We start from the raw sequence: 18,882 nt of genomic DNA, 5'->3' as shown, positions 1-18,882 counted from the left end.
GGAATCCTGTCTAATCCTTCCCCAGTCAAGTGTCAAGGAGGCAAGCCCGCCCCGCCCCCTCCCCAAACACGCACTCTCTAGCAGCACCACAACAAGAGCAGCCCGCCCACCCTCCTCCCCGGTACTGCTCAGCGCCGACCCCAATGTCAAGCCCGCGACCTACGTCCTCTCAGGACCAGTAGCCGGAGCCAGGGGCCCCGGCCGGCATCAGCGCCTCGCTCCCTCCTCAGCAGAGAAGACAACAGAGAAAAAGAGTAGACGTTCAGACAGCCAGGCTGACGACCAAGACTCACCCGGAGGCTCCCAGAACTGGACCCCCGCAATCCCAGCACCAGGCCTGCCACATTCCCCCTCAGCCCACCTCGGGGAGCCCTACGATCCCGTTAGGAGACAACGGAGGATGGGGCTGGGCGCCCCAAGCCGGGCTCCGAATGCTTGGTCCGGCGCTCCTCCAGACTGGCTGTCCTGCCAGCGCTCCCCAGCACCCGGTCTGCGAGACACCCACCTGCCCGGCCTTTCTGGGCTCATCTAAAAGGCTCCTCCGCCAAGACTAGGGGACACCAGGAATTGGGTTTGTTTGCGGTGCCTCAGAAGGGGCAAGATGGCGACAGGTATCAGGGCGCAGGCGCAGCCGCGCGCGGCTAGTCGGGAGGTGTAGTTCGCCTTTCCCGCCTTTCGGAGAATGGACACCAGAAGGCCTCCATTCTCCCTGTCCCTCTTTTCCTCCACGTTTTGAAAGTCAAGGAGGGACAGCGCGGGGGCTGCTGGGAGTGGTAGTCCGAATCCAAACTCCCTCTTCTTTCTTTCTCAGTGCGCTGTCGCACGCGCAAAGAAGGCTGGGATTGTAGTTTCCTTGGCTTCTCCATACTCGCCTCTCCAGCTTCGCGCGCCTCTCCTCCGGCTGCTGTCTCTCAGCCAATGGGCTGCGCTCTCCGCTACGTCTGGCGTCACACGTAGTGGCCAAGATGGCGTCGGTAGCTGGAGCTGAGGGTTCGCCGCGACCTTTGCTCTAGGGTAGGGTTACGGATGGTGGGAAAGCAGTTTCGTCCCTGAAGTGCCGTTGAGGATGACGATTGGATTCCTTAGTCTTGGGAGCGATTTATCAGCGGTCTCCAGTCCAGCCAGACGCAGCGCGAGGAGAGAGAATCCACGCTACGACACCCGACACTGGACATCTCAGTTGCTGGAACCTGATCTGGGGGTTGCGGAGTTGCCAGTAGAGAAGGGGAACCTAAGCGTGCTCGACTTCGGGTATCTCCACGTGTGAAGTGGGAATAATAGTGGTATCTCATGCTGTATCTGTCAAAGGCAAGAAGGAGAAGGGATTTATTTGAGGTCCTGCGAAGTGGTAGGTTCACCCTTCAGCCTTTGTTCTTATTTAATTTAATCACAGAACAATTGTGTGAAGAGGATATTGTTGCCCAAGTTTACGAATGAGAAAAGGGGCCCAGTATGTAATTACTTTGCTGCCATGAGATTGATGCCAGTACCTGCTATGGTTAAAGAGCCAGTCAAGTTTTGTGATTGCCCCCCTCCGTTTTAAATTTTATACCTTTGAAAATATCGGATCTGGTTAAAATGCTCACGTGAAAAGGAATTTTTAATATGCTTTATGATATTAACAAAGTTTTCATGTAAAATGAGTTTTCATGTAGTATTACCCTATAGGGATGTTGTGATACACAACGTAGAGAAAAGTTATTTATAAATTTTGGCCCACTATACAAACGTGTAAAATTGTTCATGTTCTTGAATGGAGACGTAGGTTAGGAAGAGAAAATAAGTAACAGCATTTGGGTGCTATTTGCCCATTACCTAAAAATCATCTCTGAGGCCCAGGAAAATTGTTATTGTTGAAGCGCAAGTATGCCCCTTCCAGGCTCTCCCTCCCCTCCCTCCCTGAACTTCCAATGCAGTCCCTTCCATCTGTTTCCTGCTAAATTGAGGTTTTCTGACCAATTACTTAAGAACTCTTGGAAAGATGGTAAGTGAAACTTTAATAGAAGATTTTGTAGTTTAACATACATTCTTTGAGTCTTGTAGCATCTTTGTGAGGCAGTATAATCAAGATTACCCCTACTATGAATAAGAAAAACACAAATATTCAAGAACTCATCTAGTTTCACAAAGTAGGGAATTAAAGGGAGCTTGGGTTTATAACCCCGGGTCTTCCGATTTCCATGTGTCTTCCTTTAAAACAAATGTCAAGGTGACAGGTAGTGGAGTAGAAATGGAAATACAAGCTGCTTATAAAACCTACCCTGACAATAGTAAGTAGTGTATAAGTCAAGAATTACTATAGCGTATCTTTGTGCTTAGTGGGTACCAAATACTGTCCTAAGCATTTCACATATTAATTCATTTTGAACTTAAAATAACTTTTATGTGGTAGAAACTATTATCTCTGATTGCAGATGAGGAAACTGAGGCATAGAAAGGAGAGTAAATAGCTTGCCTAAAGGTAAATGTTATGAATAAATGGTAAAACCAGGATTTAAATCTAAGCAGCTTGACTCTAGAGTCTGCTCTAGACCAGTGTGGTTCTCAAACTTCAGTATTCAAAGAAGCACTTGAGTACCTTGTTAAAACATAAATTTTGATTGAGTAAGGCATAAAATCCTATATTTCTAACAAGTTCTCAAGGAATGTTGATGCTCTGGCATCAACTACAATGTCTAATCTACCACATATCCTCCCTTTCCTCCTAACCATTTTTGTCTTTTGCAGCCAGAAACTGCCTTCTCCATGCTGCCTCTGACTACTCCATATTCCCAAATGTTCCCAACATTAAATTCTCTTCCTTAAGGATCAGACTCAAACTGTACCCTCAAGAATATTAATCCTGCCCCTACCTTTCCCTCTAGGGTGAGACAGGCATTCTTGTCTGCTCCTATACCACTTACTACACATTGTGTTACAGAACTCAGAACATTGAGTTATGATCATTTGTTTGAAAATCTTTCTGACCAATGTGCTCTTTAACAAGAGGGGCCAGGTCTGTGCACTTTTTTGCCCAGCACACAAGAATAATGGCTAATATTTATCCAGGGCTTTCTCTGTTCCATATGCTGTTACATACATAAATTTGTTTAATCTCCATTGTAGTCTTATGAGATATATTATTACCCCTATTTTATGGATGAAGAAACTGAAGCACAGAGATGTTAAGTAGTTTGCCCAAGGTAACAAGCTAGTAAGTAGCAGAACCATGATTTCAAGTGAAGGCACTTGAACTTCAGAATATGTCTGGTAACTAATATGGGGGCCACCCTCCACTTACTTCCAAAGAGGAGAAACTAAGACTCATTATTTTGCTAGACATGAGTATAACTACCTCTGGTCTGGGAAAATATTGAAGTACAATACCAATCTCAAATTTGAGTCCCCTTTTGACTAAGCAAGTTAAGCTAGTTTCTTGGAACAAACTTCTTCAAGATGCCTATCATCTGCCATTCTAATTTTGTGATACTGTATTGGAGAAGGTAGATTTCACCATTATCGTGAAAATATCTGTTAAGCTTCTATGGTATTGTACAGGTAGACAAATCGAAATGGGTTAAGACCTTAGAGATTCATTTTCTAAATGGAAGAAAAAAAAAAGAAGAAATCAAATGAGTTAACCAAAGTCATACAGGAATTTCATGATATGACTGTGACTGGCAACCAGCCCTTTTGACTTACAGGCTGCTGCTCTTTCCGCTGTATCACACTGCCCTTAGAGTCCTAACTTCAGAAAGTTTTATTACCACACTGGTATAGCCAAGGTGAGTACTAAAAAGGAGACTAGCAAGACCAAAATTTTTTTAGATGCAAATAAAATATCAAATAGTAGATCAAAATAAGTGGATTTGGGGGACAGAAAAGAAAGAAGGAAAATAAACTGAAAATAACTGTCACTTACATAATCCAGGCTCAGTGGAGGATCAAAAGTGTTTTGAACACTCTAGAAAAGTTTCAAAAAGGGCAAATGACCCAGCCACTGCCTTGTCTGCTGCCTCTGTTCTCTCCCCCGCTGTCCATTCAATTCTGTAGTTTCTGCTTCCTAAGTATCTGACCCCATTGTTTTAGTGGGCTAATGGTGAGATCTCATCACCTGTGTGGACTTTTTTACCAACCCTCTTTCTGCAAAGGAACCTCTTGCACTCCTTGCCAGGTTTCTTACTCCTTAACCCTCACCAAATTGCTCTTCAACTTCAATGAAATCCACAGTTTACAGTCTCCCAGTTCCAAGTCTGTTCTGTCCTCTGGCTTTGCTTTCCTCCCTTTCTACCCCGGACTCCATGATCATTTATTTCAAACTCAGTCTCATCAGCACTTTCAAGTCCATTCAACCATCTCTGTCCTTCCTGAATCTGCCACACAGACTTTAAAATAGCTTTCACCTTGGATCAATTTCTTCCATAAATCCCTCCCCATGGTGATATGTCTATTAGTTAACTGCTAGTGCATAAGTTATTCCAAAATTTAGTGACTTAAAACAATTTTTTTAAATTTTTGTACAGTTTTTGCAGTTTCAGTGGGAATCAAGAGTGGCTTAAGTGGGTGGTTCTGGCTTGGGATCTCTAAGGTTGCAGTCATCTGAAGGAGGATCAGCTTTCAATGTAGGCCACTCACATGGTTGGCAAGTTAGTGAGGCAAGAGGTCTGTTTCTCACTATTTGGATCCCCTTAAAAGGCTGCTTGAGCATCCTTGTGACATGGTAGCTGGCTTCCCCCAGAGCAAGTGATCCAAGAGGGCAGTGTAGAAGCTGCAGTGTTATGCCTGCATGTGTATACAAAATTAGGTTTTACACTTGTGTGTACATAATACACACTTACCCTGAGAGGAAATTTGTACAAAGCAGTAAATCTAGAACAATTTGTTGGAAATAAGTTGAAATAATGTTAGGTAGCATTTATTTAAGACCTATAAAGAAAAATAATTTGTCCAAAGTTAGTTATCACCAGAAGACTCTTGCCAAGGATGCACAGATAATACAGTCCTGGTTATCTATGGTTGCTTAACAAACCATTCCTGTGGCTTAAACAATTTATTTTGCTCACAAATCTCCAGTTTGGGTAGGGTTTAGTGGGGACAGCTCATCTCTACTCCTCTGAGCATGAGCTGGGGCAGTTTGAAGTCTAAGATCTGGAATCATCTGAGGGCTCATTCATTCCTATGATTAGCAATTGATACTGGACCTTGGCCTGGAATCTTGCTGGGATTATCAGAGGGAACATGTGTACGTGGCATCTCCATGTGTCCTAGACTTCCTTGTAACATGTGGCCAAATTCCAGGGGCGAGTTACTGGAGAGAAGGAGGCAGGAGGAAGCTATATAATTTTTATGATCAAGCAGTGAGAGTCATAGCATTATTTCTGCCATACTCTTGATTGGAATAGTCAAGCCCACACAGGTTCCAGGGTAAGGGAAATAGATTCCATTTCTTGGTGGAAGAGTAATCAAGTTCTAAAAGAACGTGTGGGTCTGGAAATGTTGCTGTGGCCATTTTTGGAAAACATCCTCTGTCCACAACAATTCATATCCTTCTCACATGCAAAACACTTGTTCCTTCCCCCCAGAACCCAAAGTCTCTTCCCCTTACAACAGCAGGCTTGGGCTGCTCAGAGACTAGGAAGTTTTATAGTCATATTATGAGATTTTATTTATATAAACTTCAAAAGCCGTCAAATAGCTATAATTATAGAAGTCTGAAGAGTAAGTATCTTCAAGGGAGCAACTACTTGAATGGAGCATGTAGGACCCTATCAGGGTGCTATAAATGTTCTGTAACTTGATTTGGGTAGGGATTATATGAATAGATAAGCAAATATAAAAGTTTATCAAGCTGTACATGTAAGATTGTGTCTTTTATGTAGGTTATACCTCAATAAAAAGTAAAAAGACCCAGCAGCGGTGGATTCAAGTCATTACACATTTGTCAATACTCATGAAATGTACAACACCAAGAATGAACCATAACATAAACTGTGGACTTTGGGTGATAATGATGTGTCATTGTAGGTTCATCAGTTGTCGCAAATGTGCGACTCTGGTGTGGGATGTTGATAGTGAAGGAGACTGGGGGGCAAGAATAGTGGGCATATGAGAACTTTCCACTCAATTTTGCTGTGAACCTAAAATTGCTTTAAAAAATAAAGTTTATTAATTTTTTTTAAAAGTGAAAAAGGATAGGGAAAAAAAAACCTACCTGTGCCAGTTAGGAGCTGTGTATGTGTGAGACAAATGGTAGATGAATGAATACATGGATGGATGAGTGAGTGAGTGAAATGATTTAAGGAAAAATGGAAAATTTTGGTTCACATTAATTAAAAGTAAGTCCTGATGTAGTTCTGGATTTAGGCATTACTAAATCCACGGATTCAAGCAGGGCCAATCTTAGTACCTCTCCATCTCTCAGTTCTGTCTTCTACTGTGTTGGCTTCATTCTCAGGCTCTATGTGTTGGCTCCCAGCAGTTCTAGGCTTATATCATGCCCTTCTTATAGCCTCAGCAGAAAAGAACACATGCCATCTCTTCTAATAGTCTTATCAAAAGTCTTGTCTGTTGCTCTTGGCTCCATCTGAGTCACATGCCAACCCCTGAACTGTAATGTCCCGGTTTGTCAAGCCCAAAGCACTTGTTAGTCTCTGGGAAAGGGGGAAGGGTGTGGGTAAAGTCACCTAGTCCCAGAGCACATGGAATGGGTGTGAGGGTGGGCTTGGTTTCCCTTAGGAAAGTTAAGGTACTGTTATCACAGGAAGATAAAAAATGCTGTACAGCGAAATCACAGATGCTTACTAAAATAAATGATGGCAACGTGTGATAAGTCATAAAAATGTTTATACCCTTTGATACAGGATCCCCATTTGTGGGAATAACCCAAAATATGGGAATACTTATATTTACAAAGAATTTTCAATGCTATCCAAAAAACAGACAACTTAAAATTATTTTACAATAGGAGAGAATTTACATATCTGACACATCTGTTTCAGTATGTAGTCATTTCAGATCAAAATTACAAATAACTAACATCAAGGGATATGCTTGTAAGAGGAAAAAGCATATACATGTAAATATCAATAATAATAAATAGTAGTAGTAGTAGTAGAAGAAAACATGCCAAAACAAAAACATTAAAGTGGTAGAACCATAGATGGTTCTTTTTCCTTTACCATACTTTCCAAGTTTTCTTTTAGGTATTTATATTGTTATGATTTAATGTATTTTGTAAAACTCCTTAGTATCTTACTAAGAATACTTAATTCTCCTAAATATGGAGTAGAGCCCAAATAAACTGCTTAAAAAAAAAAAAAGAAGAAAGAAAAAGAAACTGCTACATCAATTGACTAATGATTCTGTTTAAGTCATAGGTCCTCAAAAGAAACCTCAGAGATACTCAGTTTAACCATCCGTTTTACAGAAGAGGTATCTGAGACCCAGAGAAGTGAAGTAACTTGTACAAAATCATACAGGAACTACAGGGCAGGTCCCCTGATTATCATGCTAATATTTCCTACACTGATTGAACCAATCAATTAAGATCTGGATTTTTATGACAGTGTCTGCTTTTCTGAAAACCCATCCTCAAGTTCAAGTTGATATCCAGCCTTCCATTAATAATTCAGATTAAAGCAGTTACCGTGTTTGTTAGGAAACTGATGCTTTTAAAATAATACTAAAAACTGACATCATGGCCCTTTAGGTCTTTCCCTTTAACATCCTTGCACATCTTCCTTTGTAAGCAACTTAGTGAATAAAGCAAAGGAAGCCCAGATCTGGCTAAATTAAACAGACCAATGTTTACTTCTTTTGGGTAACAACTTCATTCATTTGATGAATGCCAGGCCCTGAAGATACTAAGATTAATAAGGTACAACCATTATCCTCCTGGAGCTCACTGTTGAGCAGGGAAGTTAGACACATGCAGGTAACTCCGTATACCATAGGAGAATGTTCACAAAGGTGTTTAACATGCAGTATGGAATCTGAGAGAAAAGGATTGTTTCCATCACAGAAGGCTTCTTAGTAGCGAAAGCATTTAGGGTGGGCCTCATAGGGTATAGAGTTTTACCAGGCATAGAAGTAAAGAGGGTATCAAGGGTGTCATGGCAGAGGAAATAAAAGAAGCAAAGGCATGGAAGCATAAAATTTATGGACACCTAGAAGCGAAATAAGGGATATTGGACTCAACTGGGAGTACCTGTCAGAACAACTTGGTGAACTCTATCAAATTTCAAAAGACTGTGATGTATACCCTTGGTGAAAAACCTTAGTTGGCCGTTGAGATCTTGTCTATACCCTAAATGATTACCACACTGCCCCACAAGAGAGCACCAGACCAAATAACACAAGTTATTGCCATTTAATAATCCACATTGGAGCCCAAGTGACAAAAATACTGTCTGCTCTGGACGGTGATTTGACACTGATTAATGACTTGATCATTAGAAAGCCAAGGGGAATTGCAAGTGAAAATAGAAATAAAGACATAATCTCACACATTAAGTTTTCCCTAGTTCACTTTTGGAAAAAAAAATTAGGTTCACCCAAGTGCTAAAGTGCCTCAGGTGAGGAGCTGATGATAATCAGTAATTATCCAAGGTGAGATCCAAGATATTTCATAAAGATGGAAATAATAACCCTGTCAGAAATGGAAATCAGCTATCATGGGGGAGGGGGCTATAAATCCAAACATAACATCCAACTTGTCTTCACCTCAGAGAGTTTCCAGCTGTTTATGACATTCTGCTGTGATTTGCCAGAGATGAAATGCATTTTTTTAAACTCTGCTCCAGCCAGCTGAATGAAGGGCTTGGAGCCATATTCTTTCAAAAAGTGTTGAGCACTTGTGAAATCTGCAGAGAAGTGGTAGAAGGTGTCCGCTTTCTTGTCAGTTCTAATGAAGGTTTTTTTCCTTGTAGCCCTAGGATGGATCATTATTTTCTAAATGAGCTAGTAGAAGACCAGGTCCAGTCTCCCATGGGTTGAAAGGGCACTTGTTGAGATGCTATGGTCCAGCGGTTCAAATCCAAGCCTTTCTAAAGGCAGAGGTAAAAAAGGAGCACACACTTATGGAGAGCCTGGAGAACACATGTGTTGAGAAATGATTGTGGGAAGGAAATGTTCCAAATAACATTTGTGTGAGTATGCTCATGTACACACACACACACACACACACACACACACACACACACACACACACACACACACACACACACACACACACACACACACACACACACAAACTGAGCTGAAGTGTTCAAGGCCATCAGTGGTGATAGCAGTTATCTCACTAGACTCTCATTAGATTGGAGACTCCTCAAGAGCAAGGACTGAGGTTTTTGAGTTCTGAGCCCCCAGCACTGTTGAGTGCATTACTGAATGGCGTGTTCAACCTGAGAAGACGCAGTGTGAGCATGCGGCAATGTCTTCCCACAGTCACCCCAGACTGCCTGAGGTTCCCCAGGTGGGCCTGGCACCTTAATGCTCTGCCGTGTTCTCCTTCCATTCTTCCTCTGCCTGGAATGCATTTACCCCACCCCTTCTCCCACCCCTTTGCCTTTTGAAGCCTCTCAAAATCCTTCTTATTCTTTATAGTTCATCTCAAATGTCTTTGGAAAATAATTCTCCAAGCACAAATGGGAGCAGGGCATGTTCTTGGAAGTCAGAAAGATTTGGGTTTGAATCCAGTTTAACCTCTTTCAAGTTCTTGAACAAGTTACCTCACTTTTTTGTGCCTTGGTTTCCTCCAGATGGGTTTTAGGGAAGATTTAATATGATAATATATTTTTGGGGCCCAGCTCAGTGGCCAGCACAGCACAATGATCAGTACCTGTTAGCTCTCCTCCCTGAAACCCAGCTCAGGGCTTTAAAATGTTAGGTCCCTCTGCCTATACATTCTTTAACATTTCCATTAAACTTCTTTCCCCTGCCCCACCACTCCCTCCTCAACTATGATTGTTCCCTCCTCTGTTCCATAGTGCTTTGTTTATGCCTGTTTTTTAGCACTGGGTATAAGCTGACTTGTGCTATAACTCATTGTCTTTCCCTCCCCTTTTGGCTGAAAATGCCTCAAGGGCAGTATATCCAGCAACTACATTAGGGACTAGCTTAGAGCAGACATTCCATAAATGGTTGTCTAATTGAAACAACATTTAACCCTGCTTTCCAGGAGGCGAAGTGAGCATGTAACATGTCTTCTCCCAACCCCAGAGCTGAATGGTCTAAGTAGCAAGGAGGAAATTCCCCTGCAATTAAGTGGTTCAGCGTTGATTGCTGTCTGTCCAGTTCAAGTGAGCAACGCCTCCACTTCCAGACGTCTTTGTTTCTCTCACTTCCAAACTCAGCCCAGCCAGAGGGGCATTCCCATAAGGGTAACTTAATATAATATATACATATTTATACATATAATATATATGTTGCTGATCTGATTAGAGTGTGAAATACTTTGGAGAAAATGCTCAAGAGTGAAGTTTTTCTGTTTTTGCAAGGATAGAGGGTGAGGGAAAAAGAGGAAACTTGAAACCAGAGGAAAATCTGTTGTACCCCAGGAAATGAACACATACAGCCAACACAACAGATATTGCCCTGAGTCAAAACTTCCGAGTCTGACCCATAAAGGACTCCATACTTAGCATTGATCCCAGGAAAAAAATTAAAAGAAGCAAAAACAAAAAACAACAACAAAAAATTTGCTTCCCCAGAAACTGTTCTTTGCAGTAATATCTGTACCAGTGAACTGGAAGCAACCTAAAAAGTCATTCCAATTTAACAAGTATTTACTGAACTACTTACTACTAAGTGCAGAGGCGTTGGAGTTATGAAGATACTGGTGAAGGTAGACTTTTAACCTTAGTCTGTTCTATCTATTCAATTATTTTCATCCTTGGGAAAAGCATAGTATTTGAGTCAACACTCAACTAAGGAAGCAGAACTACTATGAATTATAGGATGAAGGATTTATTATAGGAATTGTGGGAGGAGCTGGGGCAGTGCAACTCGGAAAGTGGAGGGGGCAGGAATCAGTGGAGTCACCAACCAGTCAATCCCAGAAGAAACCAAGCACACCCAGCTGCCGAATGGGGCTGTGATGAGGGAGCTGATGGAGAAGCCTAAGGCAGAAGTCTGTGGGTGCACAGCCAAATATCTGCTGGTGGGCTTGGAGCTACTGTTGGCCAGCAGGGTCAGCACTGGGGAAGAGCTGGATGTGGAGTGAAGGAGAGTGAAGACAAGCTAGAACCTGCTGGCACCTCCATGTCTGCTGTTGCTATAACTAAGCCACATGACTTCAGAGAGCAATGGCTGTTGATTCACTTCTGCTTCCCAAATCTCAAGGATTTATTCTTTTTTAACTGAGTTTAACCTAGAGCCATACAGTTACAGCTTAACCAAGCTGACACACATAAATTTCCTCCATCACCACAAAGTCATTTCTGTCTTCTTCCAGTTTTCTACAGTAGAAAAAGAGTAGGCTTTTAAGTCTAACAGGCCTGGGTTCTAATCCTCCTTAGCTGTATGACCTCAGGTAAGTTACATTTCTGGACCTTAATGGATCAGGAGCCCTTGCTTTGTGCTGTCATAGCTCCCTGTGCTTCTCTCTATTGTAGCATTTATTTCATCTTTTTGTCATTATCTATTTATGTGTCCATTTCCTCCACCAGACCACAAGCTCAAGTGCAGAAATTGTATCTGATTCCTCTTCATAGTTGTGGTACATAACAGAGCCTGGCACAGAATAGCTGCTCAACAGATGCTTGCTGAGAATGAATCCTTGAAATGGAGAAGAGGACCTCTTGACTATCAAGCTAATAGTGGAGCCCAGCACAAAGACATTAAGGCAGTGAGACCCATCTCTGTCCCTGTCACACTTTCAGCACCCTGTAAAAACAGGCTCCAGACACCCTTACTTCATTCAGAGCTTTTGTCTTAAACCGTTCCACTTCCCAACTGTTTTAATTGTCCTGATTCCTGACTCCAGGGCTTGTCTTCCCTTTATCACCTACTATCACCTCTTGGACTTATTACTTGAAATGTTCAGGCCTCGCGTTCTCTATCTTGTTTGAATTTTTATTTTCACCTCTGATTAAACTATTTTTACTTTTTTGGCATATTTCTCACCTCCCTACCCTAGGTTCTCAGGTTAGAGACTCTGAAAGTCTCTACCTTCAGGGAGTTCTCAGGCTGGCGAACACCAGATAAGGAAATAAGCAATTCCAGAATAGTGGGGTAAAACGTTCAGGGTACTGTGGGAGCAGAGAAATAATGAAGAGTGTCTAATCTTACAAAGGGAAGGGTAGCTGTCAGAAGGAAGTGTAGTTTGATCTGAATCTTGAGAAATTGCTGAAGAGATTTCCAGGCAGAGAGAGGCAATGCAGACAGAAACCAGCATTGCAGAGGTGTGAGGACAGGAGAGATGCACATCTGGGGTGCTGCAGGTGGTTAGTGTGGTGGGAGGAGCATGCGAGCATAGTCGGGAAGTGGAGGGAAATAAGCCAACGTTTTAAAATTGGGAGAGTTCACATAAAATTCTGGATCTCCAGCTTCTGTTGAAAAATCAGAAGATCTGGCCACACCAGGCGCTCATTCTCACATAAGCTGTGTTGTTTGTCCTTAGATGCCAGACATGTTTTATAACTTGCTAGTCTCTACCACACCCTCTGTCATCCCACTTGCACTCTTGTTTTTCTTTAAGGGAAGAAATATTTCTTAGTGCCCATGTCTCTGTGAAAAGGAGGGGGAAATGAAAGTTAGACCACAAGGGCCAGGCATTCCAAAAAAGAGAGAATAGCATGTTTCTTTGTGGCTGTGAAGAAATGTGTGTCTATTGGAGAATGGCAACTTTCTCTTAAACCCAGGCCCCTTCACTCATTTAATGTTACCTGCAGGGTTTGCTATATAAAGAGTGATGACTTCATGGGGCCGCCTTACTTTTTATAAAACCTTGCAATGTTCACAGGCCATCAAGAAGGAATGTGCCGGGAGTGCTAGTCTTAAAGAAGGTGTAGGAGACATGTGCGTGTCTGGCCAGAGCGTGTCGAAGAGACGCCAACATTGACTCTCAGAGCCTCAAGTAGGTGATGAATCAAGTAGAAAGAAATTGAGAGGACTCAGAAAAGGGCTTGTCCGTGGCCCAAAGGCAGCTAGTGGCAGGAGTTCTCTGCAGCCAGTGACAGCGTGGAGGAAATGCAGCGCAACCCTCACTCCCAGATCTAGAGCCAGAAGACCAAGCTGCTCCCAGTAATCATGCAGAACTGGTGCGGCTTCTCGGTAAGAGGGTTACTGTATCCTTCAGAAACCCCCCTGGTCCTCACATCCTGGGACTGACTGACTGCACTGCACTTCCAAGTACTATCTATGGCCTCCAGGCTTCCCAGAACCTGGAAGTCCTGCTCTGAGTGCTTCGCAGCTGGCTGAGAGGCTGCCTTGAGCTCCTTTGGGGCCTTCTGTCTTCAGTGATAATTCTCTGCAGCTTGGCTCTGGCAGTCTTACCTCCTCTCCCTGTGTAACTGATCCTGGTCCTCTGGCTCTGTCAGCACCTCCACTGCATCCACCATGACATGTGTGAGCCTTGAGCTGGGCGGGAACCCTCCAAGTGAGGTGTGAGTTTCTTCCCAGGCCATTGAAGCTGCCTTTCCACAGCATGCAAGACACTTGGGCTGTGGTAGTCAGAGAGCAGAGCCTTCACTAGGTGGTCAGGGAGAAGGGATCCCTCAAATCTTCAAATTGATCTCCCTGAGTGCCGTCTTTTCCCACACCAATTCTGCTTGTACCTGTTGAATTAATGTATGCTAAGGCATAATGCTAAGTATATTGTGTTTCTGATCAAAAGTCTTCTTTGGCTCCTCATTTCCTACCAAATTCAAGCCAAGTCATCTGCCCTAGCATGCTGGACCTTTCTCAGAATGACCCCAAATGCTTTTCTAGGCTTATCTCCCACTATAAACACCAAACACAGCCAGAATAACACTTGCTATTCTCTACAGATATGGAGCTTTCTTGCCTGGAATCTTCTATTCTTTGCTCTCTGCCCATTTCCACCCATCTAATGCCCACCCATTCTACAGATCTCACCTTAAAGCCAGCTTCAACATCCCTGATGGCTCCAGTCACATGCCACCTCTTCTTGCCACCTCTTGCTTGCTTGCTTGCTTTGAGGTTCCTACCACACACTGTATTTTCCTTGTCAAACCCTGGGCATGGTCTCTTTATTTTAATTACATGGCCCATACTCCAGCCTTCTTGCTAGATTAAGCTTTGACAACAGAGGTCATATATATCCTTCTGTTTCACCATGTCCTGGACAGGGCCTGATAAGTGCAAAATGCTCAGAAAGACTTTGATCGTGTTTCCCCTTCCCGCCATATCTTTTTGGTAGATTCAGAAGAGAGTCTTCTTGGTACCCTTCAGGCAATCCTAGACTCATCAGCAAACGAATGATCTTGGCTGTTATTTTGTCTAATCCTGCATTTGATAATAAGAATTCCTTCCTGAGATTCCTACTTCCCTGCCAGGGGATGATGCCATGTAATTTCCTACTGGGGCAGTTGGAAGTTAGTTAGGTTCTTCCAGGTAGAACTAAATACTAGAGGTAAGAAAGGAATTTTATATACAAAAGCGTCAGAGTTAGTCCAGCTGTGTCTCATTGGAGGCCAGACTGTCCCCTATGGGAGATGTTCTCAAGCCCTAGTGGCAAGAAAGGCCAGTCTGCTGGTAACGAGGGACTCAGGTCAAGCCAACTCATGTGTCTAGGTCCCTCTCAATTGCCACCATCCTGCCTTGCATCCTGTGGCTGCCCCTTCTTACTTAATGGGAGCCATCATATTTTAAGTACCTCACATCATGGATTCAATTTTCTGAGAATTTCATCCCAGAAATTGGGAGGCAATGAAATGTGGAAGAACAATCATTGTCTTTGGAGCCAGCCAGACTAGGTTTGGTTTTCACTGTCTTGTTTAATATGATGTGGTTAAAAACTCTGGCTCTGGAGTTAGGCAGAGCTAAGTTCAGATACTATTCTACCTTTTCCTGCCTCTGTGACTAAGAACAAATTACCCAACTTCCCTGAGCCTTCATTTTCTAATATGCAAAGTGGGGACAATAACACCATCCTCAATGACTTCTGGTGACAAATGATAAAATACATGTTTAGCTGCAAGTAACAAAAACTCAAAATGGCTGAAATAATAAGGAAAATTTGTTATCTCCCAGAAGAAGAAGTCTAGAAGTAGGGAAGATCTAGGATTAGTTAGCTCATCAAGGACTCAGATTTGTTCTATCTTTATGCTCTTCCAGCCTCAACTAGTAGGCTTTCCTAGGCTGGCCTTCCTCATGGTCATAAGATGACTACCACAGTTCCAGACATCACATTCTGACACTGCAATATGCAAAAGCACAAGAGGGTCATCTCTTTTGTGTTTTTTTAACAGTAAGCAAACCTTTCCCTGGTGTTGTCATAGAACACATTGTCTCTCCCCTCAAAGTCTTTGCATATGCTACTTCCTCATTGATGCCCCTCTCACATCCTTGGCTAGAGCTGGGTCACAAGCCTGCCTCTAATCCAGTCACCGACACAATGGAATAGGCTCACCATGATTGACCTGGCCAGTCATACTGAAGATCGAGTCCCTTTTTCTGAGGGATGGATATCTGAACAAAACTCAGATTCTGTGAGCAGAGAAGGTGTAGGATGCTTGCTGTATAGACAACCAACAGGTTGTGTTACAGTATGGAATCTGGCATTAAATATACGTCAGCTATTGTTGTCACTAACTCTTATTAACTGTGTAAACATATTCAAGTCGTGTCTACCCTAGAGTACCTATTTTCTCATTGGTAAATGGGAATAGAATTAACTAATTTCTTGGATAGTTATAAAAATTAAGTGAGATGGCATATGTAAAGTCTTTGGTGCTTAGTAAATGTAGCTATTTATTAGAATCGTACATAATTATTGCCAGAGGACTTGGACAGCATGCTGAGGTCTCCAACAAAGGTTTCTGGGGTTGACCTTAGCCTGAAAAAATCAAAAGCATGAGCACTAGAAGCAGTTCGTATTTAATGTTCTATAGTTGTGATTGTGCATATTAATTTGCTGACCCTAATTCTTCAGGAACAGTTACTTAGGCCCAGTAGTTCTCCCTTTGTGTCAGGAGACCCTGTAAGACAATGATTCCTGCCAAGTGGCTCACTGCTCTGGTGCTTTTGCCCCTAGAGGGCACTGGAGGCCTCCCTTACTCAAGGGTTTGATGGCCTAAGACCAATAACCCATCCACCACCAAGAGTAGATCTCACTTCTTGGCCTTTGAGTCCTCAGCTTAGGAAGGGAGCTTGATGGGCAAGAACCATCGTCTCCACAGCACCTGGGACTATACCTTTGGCAGACCCAGGTTCCCATCCCAGCTCTACCACTAACTAGCAGCATGACCTTAGGCAAAGCTCTTTACCTCTCTTTGAATATCATGTTCCTCCCCTGTAGAATGGGGATGATAATATAAAATCCATTTCATAGAGTTATGGTAAAGGTTAAATTAGATGGTGGCTATACATAATTCTTGTCAAATTGAGTGAGGCTTGATAAACGGTGCCTGTGTTCTTATAAGTACTCAATAACTATCTGCTGATTGATTAGAGGAGGTAAATTCGTGCACATATACACTTAAAGACAGGGATAATTAACCTGTCCAAAGCTTATACTTTTTCAAACTAAATTTTCCCAGCAGAGATAGAAATTAGCCTTATCCCAGTGTTTACCCATGATGATATTGAAGCTCAGAGAATAAGATCTCAGTCTGGATCACAAAGCAAGTTAATGGCAGAGCAGAGATTTGAACCCATGTCTCTCTGATGCCAAAACCCATCCACTGACCCATCTTTCCCCCTTAACCTGCTCAGTTAACGACACCTCCCGCATCCCTCCTCAGTGATCTCTCTAGCCTCTGAGTTCCTAGAGCGCTCATTTGAACCTCTTATTTGTTCACACTTATGAGGACATCCAGTTAGCCAGGCCGTAAACCTGGGCTCACCCTGGATCCTTCCCTCTCTCTCACTCCTTATGGCTAATAGGTTATTAAGATCTGCCAATTCTACTTTTTAAATGCCCTGAAATTGTTACATGCTTTTCTATTCCCTCTACCACCACCCTGTTTCAAGCCTCCACCATCTGTCCAAGTAATGCAGCCTAGAGTAATGCAGCAGCCTCTTAACTGGCCTCTCTGCTCCCATGTCATCCTCCAGAATGACATTTCCAACAAAGAAAACTGATTGTGTCACTGATACACCTAAAACTCCTTCAGAACAGGTGGCCCTGCTCACCTGTGCAGCTTCATCTTCCATCACTTTCCCTTCAAATTTTGGTCACTGATTGATTAGAATGACCTGCCATCCCTGAAGAGACATACTGTCTCTTCCCTCCAAGCCTTTGCATATGTTACTTCCTCTGCCAGGATCAGTGTCAACCCCTCTCCCATCCTTGCCTGGAAAACCCCTAGTCATCCTTCAGGAGGAGGTTTGGGAAAGCATCTCCTCTTTCTCCACCTCCTACCCATGACTCAAGTGATCCTGAAGCACCTTGTACTTACTTCTCTCACTGCACTGATATCCCTGGATGGTGATTGTCTTCTACTTCTCTGTCTTTCCCACTAGATTGTAAGACCATGAGTTGAGGGCAGAGTCCCCCAATTTATTCATTGCTCTACCTTCAGATAAGTAGCATGTTGAAGTATTATCACTGCACCGAAGTCTTATCAGTGAAGGAGAGCTCTGCAGTTTCTCATGAAGTTGCCATAGGTGTCATGTGGAGCCCCAAAACGCACCACATTTACCTCCCCTCCTTCTTTACCCACAGAATCCCAACCATAACAAAATAGCATGATGACTTACTTCCTTGGGAGGCTTCCAACAAGTGGAGCATTTCAATAAACAAACAATAAAAGTGTGGAACAAATGGGAGAGGGAAATGTAGGCCCTCAAGAGGAGGATTGAAATCAGACTTGGCAAGAGGCTGTGAATGCTTCTAAGGCCAACAGATTTATGATTGGGAATTTTGTGTTTCCACACGGACCTTGCTTGCCTCTATTATGCTAACAGGCTGAGCTGGACGTAGAGTGAAAGTGATTTGGAGGAGATAGGAGACCTAGATTCATTTGACTTGGAAAGAGCTTTCAGTATGTACATTCCTTCTTTAAGCATAGGGGTCCTGAGTGGTCTTAGGGGGGTATAGATGCCTTAATGCACATGTGTGCTCTCTCTCTGCTCTCTGTCTTCCTCTCTCACAACACACACACACACACACATACACACACACACACACACACATCTATATGCAAGGATTGATTTTTTTAAAAAACTTTGTCACATTCTTATGCTTCCCCCCCAAAATTAGATAGATAGATAGAAAAGAGAACCATAAGCTTTTTTATTTTTTCTGGAGCTCAGGAGGATTTAGGCATTTCAGATTCTCTTATTTTCCTGAGCCTAACCAAATGTCTCCATTCCAAGTCTCTACGATTCCATTCCTTCCCATTCACACCCTAACTTTCATCTAAGAAATCTGGGGAACCTATGAATTCCACTAGTATTATAATTCTGCAGCCACAGGATCAAAGTTTGGGTGTGATTTTCAATAATATTAGTCCTGAGGCGATAACAGGTAAAAATAATTATTTTAAAACCATACTAGAAACTCTCAGTTTCTCTGAATGTGCCTAGAACTGAGAGTTCAGAACTTTGAGATTGTAAATTTCTTTCAGTAGGCATTCCAGTACAATCAGAAGCATCCAACCCATCTCAAAACCCTTGTAGTCACAATTCCCACCATAAGAATCACTTCAGCAGCAATTTGGTCTCCCAAGGACTGGCCTTTAACAGGCATTTCATACCAGGTACTCACAGGTGATAGTT

General features: G+C 42.8%; 1 protein-coding gene across 15 annotated transcripts in view; it reads right to left on the bottom strand.

Annotated features, from left to right (window-relative positions):
- EMSY (EMSY transcriptional repressor, BRCA2 interacting) overlaps positions 1-606 on the bottom strand; it is a 75,786-nt gene extending 75,180 nt beyond the window's left edge. For all 15 annotated transcript variants that reach the window (XM_031460390.2, XM_031460399.2, XM_031460393.2 and 12 more), the window contains exon 1: positions 506-606. The gene's annotated coding sequence lies outside the window, so the exon portion shown is untranslated. The remainder of the gene's footprint in view (positions 1-505) is intronic.
- Positions 607-18,882: the final 18,276 nt, after the last annotated feature.

The sequence above is a fragment of the Camelus dromedarius genome, chromosome 12 (genome assembly GCF_036321535.1).
Source record: "Camelus dromedarius isolate mCamDro1 chromosome 12, mCamDro1.pat, whole genome shotgun sequence".
Lineage (NCBI taxonomy): Eukaryota > Metazoa > Chordata > Mammalia > Artiodactyla > Camelidae > Camelus > Camelus dromedarius.
The sequence above is the reverse complement of the archived record's forward strand: the minus strand, read 5'-3'. Positions and strand labels throughout refer to the sequence as shown.